This window comes from Lates calcarifer, linkage group LG12, assembly GCF_001640805.2.
Source record: "Lates calcarifer isolate ASB-BC8 linkage group LG12, TLL_Latcal_v3, whole genome shotgun sequence".
Lineage (NCBI taxonomy): Eukaryota > Metazoa > Chordata > Actinopteri > Centropomidae > Lates > Lates calcarifer.
The window spans coordinates 8698721-8714684 of NC_066844.1; the positions used below are offsets into that span (position 1 = coordinate 8698721).

Below are 15964 nucleotides of genomic sequence, written 5' to 3' on the forward strand. Positions count from 1 at the left end.
AACTGGAAGAGCTACAGGTTATTCTGTGTGTCATCCAGTGGTGAATATTGATCTGGGAGGAACAACATGCAGCCTCATTAACTGGGGGAGGCGCAGCAATAAGAAAGACCAATTTTAATGCACTGCTGCAGTTGGATGAAAGAGGGCTGTATAAGTGGTGACACCCCTAGTTAACCCCCTGCTGAGCACTGGTACCTCCTGCTACCTCCTGCTATCTCCGGCTTACTAAATCACAGCACTTTAAAGGCTACATTTGAACTTGTGACCTGTTGGCCCTATGTCTATTTTATTTTACTTTCATTTGACCTTTATTTAAGCTGTGCTGAGATGAACACCTCTCTTTTTTTCAAGCCACGATGACAGCATATGAAAGGCTACACATTAACCAGTAAAAAACAACACACACATTAATAATTTAAGATGGTAAAAGCTGTACAAATGCATAAAGGAGCATAAGGGAGCCAGAGCCCTAATGAGCTGAGGCTATAAACATCAGGCACTCTGTGGCTAATAGCTTTGCAATTTGAGATGAGCTGAGCACTGTGTGCATGGCTGAAACAACAAGAAGTACGCTGTAAAGCACTCTGCTGGAGGACGGCTTTACTGCAAGTATCACATTGAAATGGCAGGAACATAATTTTAGTAATGTAAACTCAGTGAATGGTGTTAAAATGTGCTAAACACATACACAGTTTGAAGCTGCAAGGTCGGAGAATGTGACTCATTTTCAATTGGCTGTATATCAGGGGAAGAGATGCATCTAATGCAATCAGACGTGAGAAAGTCATGTATAAACTCCAGCAGCAGAGGAATTTCGAGATGCTGTCTGCTGAAGAGGCTGAGTGGGTGAGTGAAATGAGAACAGATGAAACAAATCCTCACAGGCACATCACATCATCAACAACTAATGTTCACTGGACGAAACAACTAAAATTTAGCCTCAAAAGGAAAACATACATCAAGCCATAGAATAGGAAAAACATAAATGCCTTGCAGTAGAATCTAAACAACAGTGTGCTGATATGAATCTGGTATACTGTATGTGCCTATATATACCTGTGTTGTAATACAACTTGAATTTACAGCTTGTAGACATAGCAGGAAAATGGTGCATCACAATCATGTCAATCACATTATAATCTTTAAAATTTAGGTAATGGTTGATTTGGAGACATCCCTGGTTACTGGTTGTATCACCATGTGTTTTTTAGTGATGTAAGTCAAAGAGTTCTGAGTTCTGCATCAACTGCTAGGAGCAGCAGCCATACAGTGAGCAGCTTCTCTAGTAGAAATACAACAGAAGTAGAACTGATGGTATATTTGTTTACAGCTCAGCCAGATTTATCACCTCACCATATTTAAATAAAGACAACAACTGATAATGACATTCAAAACAATGATACTGAATTCACCTGTTATTGACTTCTCCTGACTTCTGTTAAATTAAATGCACATATGCACAGGCTTTTGTCTAGTAAGACTTTGTCAGTAAACAGTAAATACTAGTACATATAAAGCCAGTCACAGAATAATAAACAAATACATTCACTAACATACTATCAAAAATTTTATATTTTGATAGTTGAGGTGTTTGGATAGTTACAATCTTACTGAAGTTTGACCTTAAAGCTGCAATAATCAGTATTTTATGGAAACAGTGGATTAAATGACTGTGAGTAATGTGGAGCAGGTCACTCTACTAGCAAAGCCAAAGTCAGTTCTTGCCAGGTCCATAATTCCTTTAGCTTTGCAGAGCTTTTTCACCTCTTTTGGCTCATTGTTTGGTTTAACTGCCAACATTGTGTCCAGCAGCAGCAGGTAGCTTTTTTCAAATGTTCTGATAAACCCACTGTACTCTACCTACTCAGCATCAAACAGCAGACTAAATTCCCAACAAGCTGATAAATGCTATTCTTGCTATATGCCTAATGGTGTTAAGTATTAGGTTAGGTGTAAGTGTTAATAAGCAACAGATTCTTTGTTTGCCATAACGTGTCAGATTTTTATTTTGGCCTGAAATGGCTTCCTAATAAATATATTTTTGCATGTTTCATTCTGTACTTTAACAGTTTAATTATGGTGATATTAATTTAGAATTTTTTTTAATGAGGTATCCCTGACTCAAACAAACACTAAGTCTTACTGCTACTGTTTTCTGAGGGCTGCCACACAACATTTTGTTGTATTGCTCACAGTGACTCTTTACGTCTATGTCAAAAACCTTAGGCAGACTGTCACTGGTCCTCTGCTTCTGGGTGATGAATTATGCTTCTTAACTCTGTGCATCTCTAACACTAACTTTTAAAAGTTGTTTGTGTGTTTTTTGATATAAGAAAGGTAGCGAGTCACTGCTCATAAAATGTTTAACTTTAGACATTGATTTCAGTCTTCCGACTGAGCTTGTCAGATTTGAGGTGGCTTTGTGAGGTCAAAAGGTATTTTGGAGGAACGTTGGCCTTGAAAATCGCTAGCTGAATGTCAGCCTGCTTGTCCTGTAATAGATGTAGCATCCATGTTCTGCCTCATCTATCCCCATATGGCCTCTACCAGCACCTCCTGCCCTGGGCCTTAAACCCTGTAAGACATGCCTGGTGCTCAAACACTCTTCACTCTTCTTCAGGGTTTTTATATTTTCTCACTTTTTCTCTGCACTCTCTGCTCTTTCTCTTTCCTCTGAACTCTCTTTTCAGTCCATTTATCTCATTATGGTCTGGCTATCTCCAGTGGCGTTGAAAATGAAGTGTTAATCTCTCTTTTCATCAATCTCTCCAGCACAGAAGTGCCCGAGTCTCTCACTGCATCACAAAATGATGACTGGCACTTTTACTTGTTTGTAGAAATAAGTGTGGGGGCTAAATTGAATTTTAATGGATCGAGCATCCCCCCAGTGAAAGGTGCAATCCATTACTGAATGATTGTAATGTTATTTGTTGCCAGTGTTGATTTATGGTACCTATAGTGCGGAGGGCCAAAGGTGGGCACGTTGGGGAAGGAAGCTGTGTGGTGTGTTGATGGTGTTTTAAGTATGGAACAGTGAGAGAGAAAAGAGAGTAAGTTAAAGAGCATATTAGCTGTTTATACACCTCATTTGGAAGGAACAGGAAGTAGTCATTTGAGTCTGAAGGCTACAGACCAGGGTCACATGTAGTTACAATGGAAGAAACAAGTGAAAATTCATTTTCAGGTAGGTGAGTTTGTGGATTTCATTTAAGATTAGACAGATTTGGTGAGGCTGTGATGCTAAGGTGGTGAGTTTCAAAGCTTTGGTGCCTGAACAGAAAAGGTCAATGTTCTAAAAGGTATGAGTCCATGTTCGGACAGATATTACCACAGACACAATTAACACAAAAAAATCAGCCCCATCATTCATTTCAACAGTAAAAGCACAGAGCTGTGTAAAGGCAGTGGAATGCAACAAAAAGCACAAGTCCTCCAACTTAAAGGACCATCCAGGCTGCATGTTCATACTTTACGATACGACCCATAGGTGCATATCAGCAGCAGGCACACCAGACCAGATCTTTGTTGCTCTCTATATTACATCACCTAACCTCCTCCCTTTCTTACTATGGCCATTAGAAGTCGCCTAACAATAAAATGTAATTCAGGGTCGTAATTAGCTCCTTGCATAGATGACCTATGGCCTTGTTTGTTACAGGAATACGGTCTCAAAAAGCACAGGATTAAAAGTTCATACAACTTCTGTCACAACATGATGCAGTATCACCCCATAATGCACTGCACTGGCCAGCCAAATATGTGCAGGCTCACATTCCTGGTAGAGTATTTTGTTCTACCCTTTACCAATCATTCATATGGAAGATTAAATCATAGATTCTGGTATAACTGAATTCTTATAATATCATAAATTGTGTTTTAATATCTGATAAACTGTCAATCTCATGGATTTATTTCTCAAGCTGGTCTTCCTGGATCATTTTCAAACCCACCATCGCTGAAAGCAGCACACCCACACCAGTGCGCTTCTGTCGTCAGTCTGAATTTGGTGTATAATGTTTATGGCTGACCTTACAGTATCTCCTTGTGTTGCACTGGGAGAGCAGCTAACCCTGTTATCCAGAGAGTTTTCCTCAGATGGAGGCTGACACCCAGGTTAGCTAATCTGGCACCAGCAGCTGGTGCGCCGAGGGAGCAACAAATCAATTAGAAATCTCTGCTAGCACACAAACTTTGTTACTGGGGTCTCTGGTGTGTTAACCAGCTGGTGGATCCCATTGACTTTGCATCTTAACCCAGCTCAGGTTAGCCACTGTGTGAGTCATTTCCTCTGTAAAGATCCACCATCTGCCATTGATAAAATATTCAGTCTGCTGAGGGGGAGTGCCCTGGGACAGAGTTAGCCAGATTGTCTAGTTGGTATTATGTACCATGCAGTCATTTTAATCACATATATGCACACACCCCTCTAGAGAGACAGAGGAAGTTAAGTATCAAGGCAGGAGTGTGTCAACATTTTCTATTATTTTCTTTTTCTTTTCTTTTCTTTTTCTATATCATACTCTATTAAGCAACTAAAACACTAATGGCAGAATTGGAATTTCATTGATGCTAACACCGACCTTTATCATGAACAAGCACATCCACCAACTAAACTTCCACACTGTTGCTGAACCTGCTAAATTAATATGAATACTACCCAGGAATGGGGCTGCATTATACATCAGCACTTGTTGATTAGCATGACAAACCGTCCACCCAACAGCTAATTGTCTCTGAGGCACCTTAATTAGTGTGCCACAGTTTTTACACAGAAGCATGCTACTTGTAACCATTAGGTTGTGACAGGAGAGGGCCATCTTTCCTAAACACTCACTGTTAGACAATCCAAACCTACCATAAACTGTTTGCAAGTGCAAGTGCTCCAGAGTGAATAACACCACAGTTGGAATAGCATCTCCATCTGGACAACTTGTCAATTTCCAAGTGGAAATATGTCAGGCATGCTGCAACTGCACTCGGTTGCCTGTGCTAAACTCTCACCAAATGTTCACCAAATGATTTTTGAGATGTACAACTTTTACTAAATCCATAATCAAGCTAATAATCTCCCTGTGAAACTATCTGCCTTGTGGGTTTCTAGCCCATATTAATAGATATTTAAACAATAATATAGCAGTGAGGATGCTTTCATTGATGGTATTTGATCCAAACATCAGCTGTAAATTTGAAAATTTGTTGATTTGGCAGCACTATTAAGTGATATAACAAAATATTTACCTGTCATGTCAATTTAAATTTTATTTTTGACTATTATGACAATAGATATTGTGCAGATATTTCTTAGCCTTAATGTCAAGCACATTATGGCAGAAAATCTTTTTTTATTTCAGTCTTTTTCAGTTCTTGAAGGCTCAAGCAGTGCTCTCTAACCAGAGACTCTTATAAGTGGTTTTGTTCCTACACAAGTTACCTGTTCCATTACCAGCCAATATCAGTCAGCTCACACGTGTCGCAAACTCTATGTGCAGTGAGGCAAGTGTGTTTTTGAGGATATGCATTTTGGATGGAGGTACATCAGGTGCTGTAGGCGATAGCTGTGTTTTCCCCAGAGACTGTTCACGAGGAACTAAAAATCAATGCAGGCAGCTTACGGACCATTTGAGGGGCCTGACTCCCTGCTCTCATTCATCACCTAACAATCTGCCACTTTACTCAAGAACAAATCCTCACAGGGACCTATCAGCACAGCTATGGTGTTGTGGGTGACTGTGTGTGGGGGGTAGATATGTGGCTTTTATTTGTCGATCCCAATGCCCCATAACTCCCAGCTCCTTGTAGTCTGTCAGTGTGTGTGGGTGAGTGAAATCTGTCATACAGAATACTTCTCTCTCTCTCTCTCTCTCTGTCTCTCTCTCTCTCCCTCACACACATACACACACACTCACTATCACTCAACATAGTGCATGGTAAAGTTTAACTGATTATCTACAGGGAAACAAGGTTAACAAGGGTGTACTACTTTATTATTTTTTAATACCTTTAGGATTTAATCTTTTATCTAATCATAAACATAAACATAGTTTTTTTTCCTCCATAATCTGGTAGATACAAACAACTTAATCTCTTATGAGTTTTGCCAAATCATTTCTGTGGCCAGTTGAATTCTCTTTCTTAAGAGAATGATCATTGTATCTACAACATAATAATTGTTGATGTTTTTCAACTGAATATCCTTACAGTACCCTTGTCTGGCAACTGGAATACAGTGAAAGCAAAACATCAGATAAAATCATTGCCATATCAAACACAGTTAAGTGAAGCTGAGTCATAAAGATAAAGCAAAACTTCCTACTGTGGGGAAGTTCCCATAAAAAATATGAACTATAAATTTTGACATATAAACATCACTATATAACTGTGTTACTATGAAAACAACTGTGTACATAGGCGCACCTGTATTGCTACAAATGTTACAAAGTGCAGATACAGGTGCTTGGTAGGAAGGTTGTTCCATGCATCTACTTGCCACAGTTGTTCTTTGGATTCTGTCACAGTGTCTTCTGTCTCTTCATGTAATCCCAGGCTGACTCCGTGATGCTGAGATCAGGGCTCTGTGGGAGCCACACCATCTGTTGCAGGATTCCTTGTTTCTATTGTCTCTGAAGATTGTTCTTTGTGACTCTGGCTGAATATTTGGGCTCATTGTCCTAGTGTACAATGAATTTGGGACCAATCAGACACGTATCTGATGATTTACGTGATTAGTAAGAAACCTAACATCTGAATTGCTAAAACTTTACAGTACTGCATATGATAATAGGGAATGATAATAATCCATTTCCCACCTCTTCACCAACAGCATCTGAAATAATTTTGAATTCCTGTCAATTATAATGAACTCCTACATCATTATCAAGTCTTCCAAATGGATTATAATGATTAGAGCATCCATAGAAACTTTTCTGACCACTGCTGCAGCACAATCCACTTCTCTGACGAAGATTCTCACATTAAGTAGGTGTTCAAAACACTGATAGATTAGTTAAAAGTGCAGATTCTGTTCATAACTTACTCAATGTGCTAATTACTGTTGACCGCTTCCAAAGACTGCCACACTACATGCATATTAAATATATGGCATTGAATTTTGTCATTGAAATGAAATTACTAATGGTAAACTTGACAAAACAACTGATTTTACATCGGAACCCAGTACATAGTTACCAGGGAAATTCAGTTTTTCCCATACAGTTTAAATTCAAAATAAATAAATAAATAAAATAAAACAAATCTAAAAGACCCAACCATTGTTTTGTTACTCTCTGGTGTCTTTAAAATGATCCCACACACTGATCTCTAGGTTGCACCCACTGCTTTGGCGGCTGGGCTGAATGGTCTCAATGGTGCATTCCTTCTGTCAGATGGTTACTCAGGCAGACCTATGACGCACACTACCTTTCCCAAGCTGTTAGTCACTGAGACTTTAACAAGAATGACAAAAAAAGTTACAGATTTCAGATTAAATTCTTATGAATTGATGACAGTTTTGCTGTCTCATTTTCATCACATTTCATCTAAGCTGAGTGACAGGACAGTCCCCCGGAAACTCTTTCCAAGGCTGAGAAAGCAACAGGGGATCTTGGTAGAACTTAAGAATGCTTGAAAATTTGTCACAGGGGATATGGTAAATGAGGACGGAGGCAGGAGATGAAGCACAGTGGTAATAGGCAGGAAGGCCTAGGGATCTCTTATCCTGGGCCTTAGCAGTCACACAGAGTACGAGCAGGGGGTCAACGGATCTACTTCAGTTGCTGATATACCACTGAGCTCAAGCTGGAATAGGCTGTGTGTGTGTGTGTGTGTGTGTGTGTGAGAGAGAGAGAGAGAGAGAGAGAGAGAGAGAGAGATTTGCATGGTTGGGTACCTTGTGGTGTCCCCATTACAAAAATGGAGAACAGGAGGAATCAAAGGTTGAGTGACCACTAGGTAGAGCCCATAAATAGTGTGACACTGGTGCTACAGCCCAAGAGGACTGTATGAGTCTGGGGGAAGTGGGTGATGGAAACTAAATGAAATGGAAAGGAGAATGCATGGAAACTACACCTTTTCTCTATAAAGATCACTTGCACAATCAATGTGACCTAGCCACCACACAAACCTCGTACACTACATCTTTGATGGGGTCCCATCATTGACATGATGCATTCCCTCACTCTTTACCTCCAAACAGCCATTTAGACAAGTGAGGTCCAGCATTTTGGTACCCACAAAGCTGCTGGACCCCACAAGTATAGCCCACATACACAGACTCAGAGAGAGGCCAATCAATAGCATAAGGTATTCCGTGCCCCTTACCCAAACCTCAGCCATCATAACTGAAAGCCTAACACCAACCCCAACCCCAACCTGATCCTAAACCTGAACCTAAACCTAAACCCCTGATTATGGCCCCTTTACAGATCCATAATCAGTTGATCAACTACAAGATTCTGGTATACATGAGTGGTGTAGACCTCACTGGCGGGAACCTTAGCTGACCTGAACTTTTTCTATAAGTAACATTTGCACATGATCACAGCTTGTACTCTTTTTCTTATTATTTGGAATTCTTGTAAATTAAAGAAAATTTAAATGAAATAATGGACACTATTCTGTTTTCATTCGCCAGAACAATATATTGCTCTTGCCCAAAATGCACTAAAACTGGACAAAAATATCACTATTTTGTGTTACATTCCTCTATTTTACTTATCAATGTTAATACATTAGTGTAAACATTGTTAGTGTTTAATTTGAACTGCACTGATATTGCAGCTCAGGTCCAACTTCACTTTCAAATTGATGTTGAAGAGTGGAAACATTTAGAATACTGTGAATATGGAGCTGAGACAAAATGACCTCCAAAATAATGCAGTCTGCTTTGACTGATGGTTAATGACTGTTGTCATAGTGTAGTCTGACAGCTTACAGCAATTCCTATAAAACTTGATGCATAATTGATTATGTGTTATATAAGTATGACTAACACATTAACATATTATACTGCAGGTATGGGCTGCAAAGGAGTTCAGCAAGTGCGTAAATGAATTATGAGTGGTTGTATTTTTTTTATCCCCTTACAATATTGACAGGGATTATATGATATGATCATTTTGATGTACATGTGTGTGTGCGCACGCGCATATGGTCACATTGTTATGAAACAAGAATATGTATAGTAGTATATGATAGAAACTTTATGTAACTTTACAGGTTCCAGATGATTAGATTTAAGAGCATCTTGCTCCATTTATTTGCATATTAAAGAATAAAGAAGTTTTTTTTATTCCTAAAAGTTCTTCTTGCTTTGAGAAAGAGATTTTAAAGCTAGAAATTAGATTTAACACTGTAAGTTTTTATTGCCTTAAGACAGATTTCATATGAATACCACCATGTATTATGTGATGGGGCAGAGGTATGCAGTAATTAGCGATATAATTGCCTCAATTAATAATCCATATTGCATAACTGGTTATGCAAAAATAATGTAAGTGTGTAACAAGAGGCAATGATGCCCTTACAAAATCTTAAAAATTAGTAAGATCATCATCCTCTGTTGTGTTTTATTGATTCAAAGTTTCTCCTTTGAGGAAGTGCTGTAAAGGTGAAAAAGAAAGAAAGAAAGAAAGAAAGAAAGAAAGAAAGAACTTAATCAATATCCAAAGCCGCATTCATGTATTCGCTCAAAATTATAACTATATAATTAGCCCTGACACTGACAAAGAATTTGTTCCTGTTATTATTTTTAGTATCTGTTCCTTTTTTATTATTGCAGTGCATTTGTTGGCTTGTTGTAAACTGGAAAGAGCAGAAGAACAGAACAGCATAATATTAAGAAAACCACTTAACTCTTATTTGCTTTCTCACCAAAACCTCAAGAACTGTGAAGATGAAGCAAATTAAGGAGTGCTGAGAAGAAAACTGTGAAAAGTTTGTGAACATTTTTGTGCTCTGTCACAGTGAGACCAAATAGTGTAGTATGTGCCTTGTTCTAGTAAACCTGAAGTGTGTTGATACAATATCAGTCATGCTGGTCCATGCTTCAGTTGGTGTCTGCACCTTAATTTTCACATTTGCTACCTGCTGGTTGTTTACAAAATGTCCACAGTCCAAAAAAAAAAAAGAAAAAGAAAAACTGACCATGGAACTGAGTCCACAGACTAACAAGTAACAAATACTGAACATTAATAAGTAAGGTAACTGCTATTTACCACTGTTCAATTTAGATTTTGTTAAAATGTTTTCCTTTTTCCCACTCTGTAACTACAATTTAGTCATGGGAATTTTAGTGGCTTTTCTTCCATCATTGGATCTCTCTGGAATAAAATGCTGTAGCTCTGAGCTGGTCACAGACTTTGAGTAAGTTAATTAGCACATTAGAATTTCTGATTAAATAATAATGTAATTGTATTGTATTGTAATTTATTTATTTAAACAGGGACAGTGCACAATGAAATATATTATAACTATATTATTAGCCCTGACACTGACAAAGAGATTGTACTTTTGGTTTGCCTTTGGTTGTTTACACAGAATCACATGAAGACGGTTTAATGCCACCCAGAGCTGTGATGTACAACACGGCAGCCTCATTGTTTGACATGTCTGTTCCACTGTGGTGGTTCCCCCTTCTACACAGACATTTGCCTATGTGACTACCTCTGGTGCCAACTTGAAAGGTGGGGCAGTACAGCCCCCCATTCCACCTCTGTATGAATAGTGAGGTGGAATAAGAGCGCAACATTCCTGCCTTTAAAAGGCTGTGTAAAAGGAGATAATAATAAAGATACAAATATGTAAATGGTAGGTGGTCAGAGCCATGAGACGAGACAAAAAGCACACACATACTATCTCTATCCCTCTGCCTCTCCCTCTTGCTCTCTCTTGCTCCCTCCCTCTCTTCCTTTGTCTCTCTCTCTAGCAGCAGTTAAGCAGGTTAAAGTATTTGAACTAATATATGAAGAGTAAGAGCTGAAATGTCTGATGATGTGTCAGTTGTGACAGCAAGTGAATTGTCATTTGAAGTGAAAGATGAAAGCGGTGAAAATTTCAGCTGATGCTGAAAATGTATGCACTGTAAATAGTTGAATGTCAGTTCGTAAATAAGGAAGGAAAACAGTTGAAGTGCAAGCATTAAATGCAGTGTAACTGTCAGTTCAGGAGGAATAGATGGAAGCAGATGAATCAGCTGGAATGGTCAGTTGGAGATAGTTTAAGAATGTCCACTGCAACAGCTGACAATTCAGTTGGTAGGGAAGTGTGAGGTTGAGGTTAATGACTGATTGAACTGTCAAAGGAGAGCAAATAAAATCATTTGTAATAAACCAGAATTATCATTTAAATGAATTACATTCTGTTTTATTTAATCTTATACGTCAAAGGGTTAAATATCAGCAGCCTGAACAGCCCCAGTACGGTGAGAGAAAGCTGCCTGGTGAAATTAGGTCTTCAAGGCTACTTCCCAATATTGCCTGTGAAACCTAATAAAGGACATTCTGTGTAATTTTGGATTTCAATCTAAGCGTCCTTTTGAGATGGATGAAGGAATAATATTGAAATTCTATATAGGGAAGCCTTCATTAGATTTGGCCTTTCACTTATCAACTAGATTGTTATGACCCATTTCCAAAATTTCTCCTCTCTATCACCTCATGGAGAATGGCTCTGATCATCTCAGAAATTCATTCCCACTGTCATTTTGGTCTGAGAAAAACAATATGGTTAGATAATTGATTTTCATTCTGTTTATGGAGCCATTAATTCTTTTCTGTTTTTTTCTCTAAACTCCACCACAGTCAGACTATCTCTCCCTCCTCATACACGTGTGTACACACACACACACAAGCACACACTAAATAAATCTCAGTTAAATCTCTGATAGAATTAAATGCTACCCTCTTTTGCCCAAGGGACATTCATTATCTTTTATTTATAAGCAGAAGAAAAGGAAAGAACAAGAACAATAATAATAGTGAAACAATCCAGGAACAGTGCAGTCAAGAAGGATTTAAACAAAGCAAGGTCAAAGGGATTTAAGGCCATGAAAAAGAAATGTTTTTATTTCCACAGTCCGGATCAGTGCTGTTTGTCCCAGGCTTGTAAAACCCCCATCACACAGACACACACACACAGACAGACACACACGCATATATATATATATATTCATCCACATGCACATGAAATGCATTCAGGCACACAATGATCAAACAAGCCCAGCATACAGATTACTGCTTTTTGACGGGCAGCACTGCTGATATTTCTGTAGGTCATTGTGGAAGCGCTCACAGACACACAGTCACTTAAGTTATTTGTGTAAAATGCAGGAGCATAGACTCCTAGCGTCAAAATATGCTTCAGGTCGCATTTACGGGCATACAGCATGAGTAAAATGCACAGTTACACAACCTGTTTGGACAGCTGGATTGATTAGAATACAAATGTATCCATCTCATTAGACATATATAAGACAGTGCAAACCAGCAGAAACACTTTCTGTGTATGTCATAAACCTAATTGACAGGTCAGGAAACACTCACCTGACCACTGGAAGAAACTGCATGCATGTATAAATACATGTATCTGGCAGGAAAATCTATTACAAACTAACTTGTGAGGCCAGTGTGTACCACTTGTTTTAATATATTATTGGTCTTTTGTTCTTTATGCCCTTGGTGTTTACCATAACTTCTGTTGAAGGAAAAATCATTCACCCTTATCCCCTTGAAAGTTGCCAAAACTACGTTTGGGCCAGGTATTAGTGAAATAGTACATAGCCTTACAGTGAGGTGCTTGGCATGCCAGGAAATTAAAATAGACAATAAAGTTAATGAAGATACTTCGATATTTTACAACTATGACCTTCTTGTAGGTTGTCATCCGGTTGCTTATAATGAGTGGTGTAAAAAGGGTGTCCTTTAAAAGATATTGCTGGACAAGACGATCTGCTTACAGTAAGTGAACTAAAAGATCATTTTAATCCTCCTAACGTTTCTTATTTAAGTAGGCTACTTTAAGTTAGAGGACCTCCATCGTCATGGTCACAATAATAAACAAGCAGTTAAGGGTGTGGAAGGGTCATTCTTAAAGGAAACACTGATAGCTAAGGATTTCAAACAGGACACAAAAAAAGTTAAAAGGCCTTTATTCAGATGACTATTTCATTAGGAAATAAATTTAATCATGGACACAAACATGTTTAAAAAACTGAGTAACAACCCAGGCATATGTGGCACAAACAGCCTTCTTCACACGATTTTCCTGCCAGACACAAATGGCGCTCTCTCATGTCAAATTCTAATGTTTTGTCAATCCACCCACCTGCCCTAACCTCCACCATACAACCTCACCTGACTTCCTCTGTTGCTCCCGTCATCATTGCTACGGCCACTAGCACGGGGAGGACAGTCTCCTTATGCTTTATGCTTGCTTACCATTTAAAACAGATGACAAGTGGTAGTGAGCATTGTCATATGGCATTCATATTAAATTAAATTCAATTCAATTCAATTTTATTTATGTAGAGCCGAATCACAACAAAAGTCTTTGTTGCAGTTTTGGCAAAAGCACTTTTGGGTCTAGACCATACTTTTTAAAATAGGTATTTACAGAGAGAGACGCAACAATTACCACCATGAGCAAGCACTAGGCAACAGTGGCAAGGAAAAACTTCCTTTTAAGAGGCAGAAACCTCGAGCTGAACCAGACTCAGGGTGGTCGGCCATCTGCCTCGACCATATATATTCATATATTTTACCTTTCCCTGAGACAATTATCTGAAATGAAAATACCTCTGTCCTGTAATTATTCATTTTGCTCTATATGACGGTTCTATTCTCTTTCTACTATTGTCTCACCACTAACAGGGAATGTTAACTAATGTTCAGTTTAGCATCCAGTCAAAAATAGACAGTGCAAACAGTTTTCAACATCATCAGCAGAAAGGATCAAAAAGATAAATCGAGAGAAGAGCAGAGGGACCACTTCAGATCTGCCGTACTGTGAATTACATCACTTTACAAAGCTCTAACACTGCTCAGCCTTTATCTCAAGTTTGCTTTTTCACCTTCTAAAAAGAACTGTGGACAAACAGTTTGGAGTGGAGAGCCTTAAGCCAGGAACACACTGGCCTCTGTCAGTCAGAGCAGCACATCTACTCTGAGGATGATTGTTCAACTTAATGCGCCCTCAAACTCTGCCCACGCAGCCGTTTATCACAAACTTTTCCAACATAAATCATCCCACACTCATTTGCAGTGTGTTGTGTCGAGGTGAAAGGCAACGAGAGGGAAGCGTACGACAGCGTGGGTGCAGCTCCTCAGCAGCTCCTCAGCAGCCATGAATTCATCTAGTGTGGAAGCCAGCGTGCGCTCATAATAGTCTAACTGCTGGGGACTGGAGACATCTGTGCCACAGTTTGTCTTTATTTATTTATTTTTTTTATTTTCAACTTTAATATTACAGAACCAGGGCATTCTTTACCTTTAAATTGTGAACTTTTATAGTTCAACTGTTTGGAGATAGCATCCCCTCAGTATTTATTCTGTCTCTCTCTCCCTCTCTCTCTTTAATATGTTGTATTAGTAAAACAAAGCAATAGCCCAATGAAGTCCATCTCTCCTCTTGATGCTGTCCATGGTTTTGATATATTCATGATGACAGATGCATTGCCTCAAAAACATAGAAAAAAGAAATGGCTTCTTTAGAACTAACTTGAACATTATGTTCAATGATATATAACATAAAAATAATTTCTTTTGGTGAACAGAGTGCTCCTTATTTTCTCAATTTACCCCACTTACCAGATGGCCAAGTGAGGATCACCTCTCCTTAAGAAAATGTGTCAACAACCAGAGTTGTGAGTGTTGTCTTAGTTCTGTCTACTTCTTTCTTGCTGACAAAACATTTCAAGTAAAAGGTGACAGATGTTACCCTCATCTACTTTTTTGGCTGGAGGAGCCAGCCCTACAAACACGAATGTCTGTTGCTGATTGAATGAATGATACAGTTACACCATTGTGTCAGCTGGCTGACTGTTGGAGCTTCCCCATTGGCATTCGCTGTTTCAAAATGATTTTGGTGTGTGATTTGTCATGTTTACGGCAGTGTTCCCGACTGACCACCTTGGTCACTAGATTTACCGACTTTTTGGACCCTTTTAACAACTTTTTTTAAAGCTCCTAGTGACAAATCTGGTGACTTTTTGGACAAACCTTAGCTACTTCCCATGAAAAAGTGCATACCTCTCTATGCTGACTGCACAGGAGCTACATCCATATGAACATCTAACTTTCTATATAAGTGACAATTTCAAAAGTAAATATAACTGAAATCACAGCAAATCTGTGATTTTGTCACCGTATGGATCAGTTGAAAGGATTACATTTCAGTCACTTTCATACTTGCTCCCAAGGTTGTAATTTATAGTAAGGAATATGTCCCTGCCACCTCTCTCATTACCCAAAAGTTATCCCCACCACTACTTTGATATGAACTGCATATGTGTGTGTAAATCAAATACTGTTATATTAAATCCAACTATGTGATTGGCGTCAGATGTATTTGGATAAATCTGAAACAGTGTGATGTGCTCAGTCAGATGACAGAGCTCGCTAGAGCACAAGACATCCAGGCTGTCATGTTGCAGGTGCTTTGCCTTCTGTGATCGTAATGTTATGGTACTGGTATCAGATTGCACATGTTGATTGTTCAGTAAAATGAAAGACATCTGTCACCTATCTCGGGGGCCTCATGAATGAGAATTAATTTTCTTTCATTAATTAGAAGCATTTTCATTCCATCAATGTCCAAATCTTATGTGATGCAGACTAATGCAGTGGTGCAGTGGCCTGGGGTTAACCCATGACTCATTCATATTGAGACACAGCAGTGTTAGGCACAGGCCACCAGGAAACAAAGCAAACTAAATGTTGTACGTGTACATGTGCTATAGTGTAATTTTGTGCAA

The 15964-nt window shown here is 38.8% G+C and overlaps 1 protein-coding gene across 1 annotated transcript in view; it reads left to right on the forward strand.

Annotated features, from left to right (window-relative positions):
- LOC108873537 (receptor-type tyrosine-protein phosphatase gamma-like) overlaps positions 1-15964 on the forward strand; it is a 408789-nt gene that overhangs the window by 174037 nt on the left and 218788 nt on the right.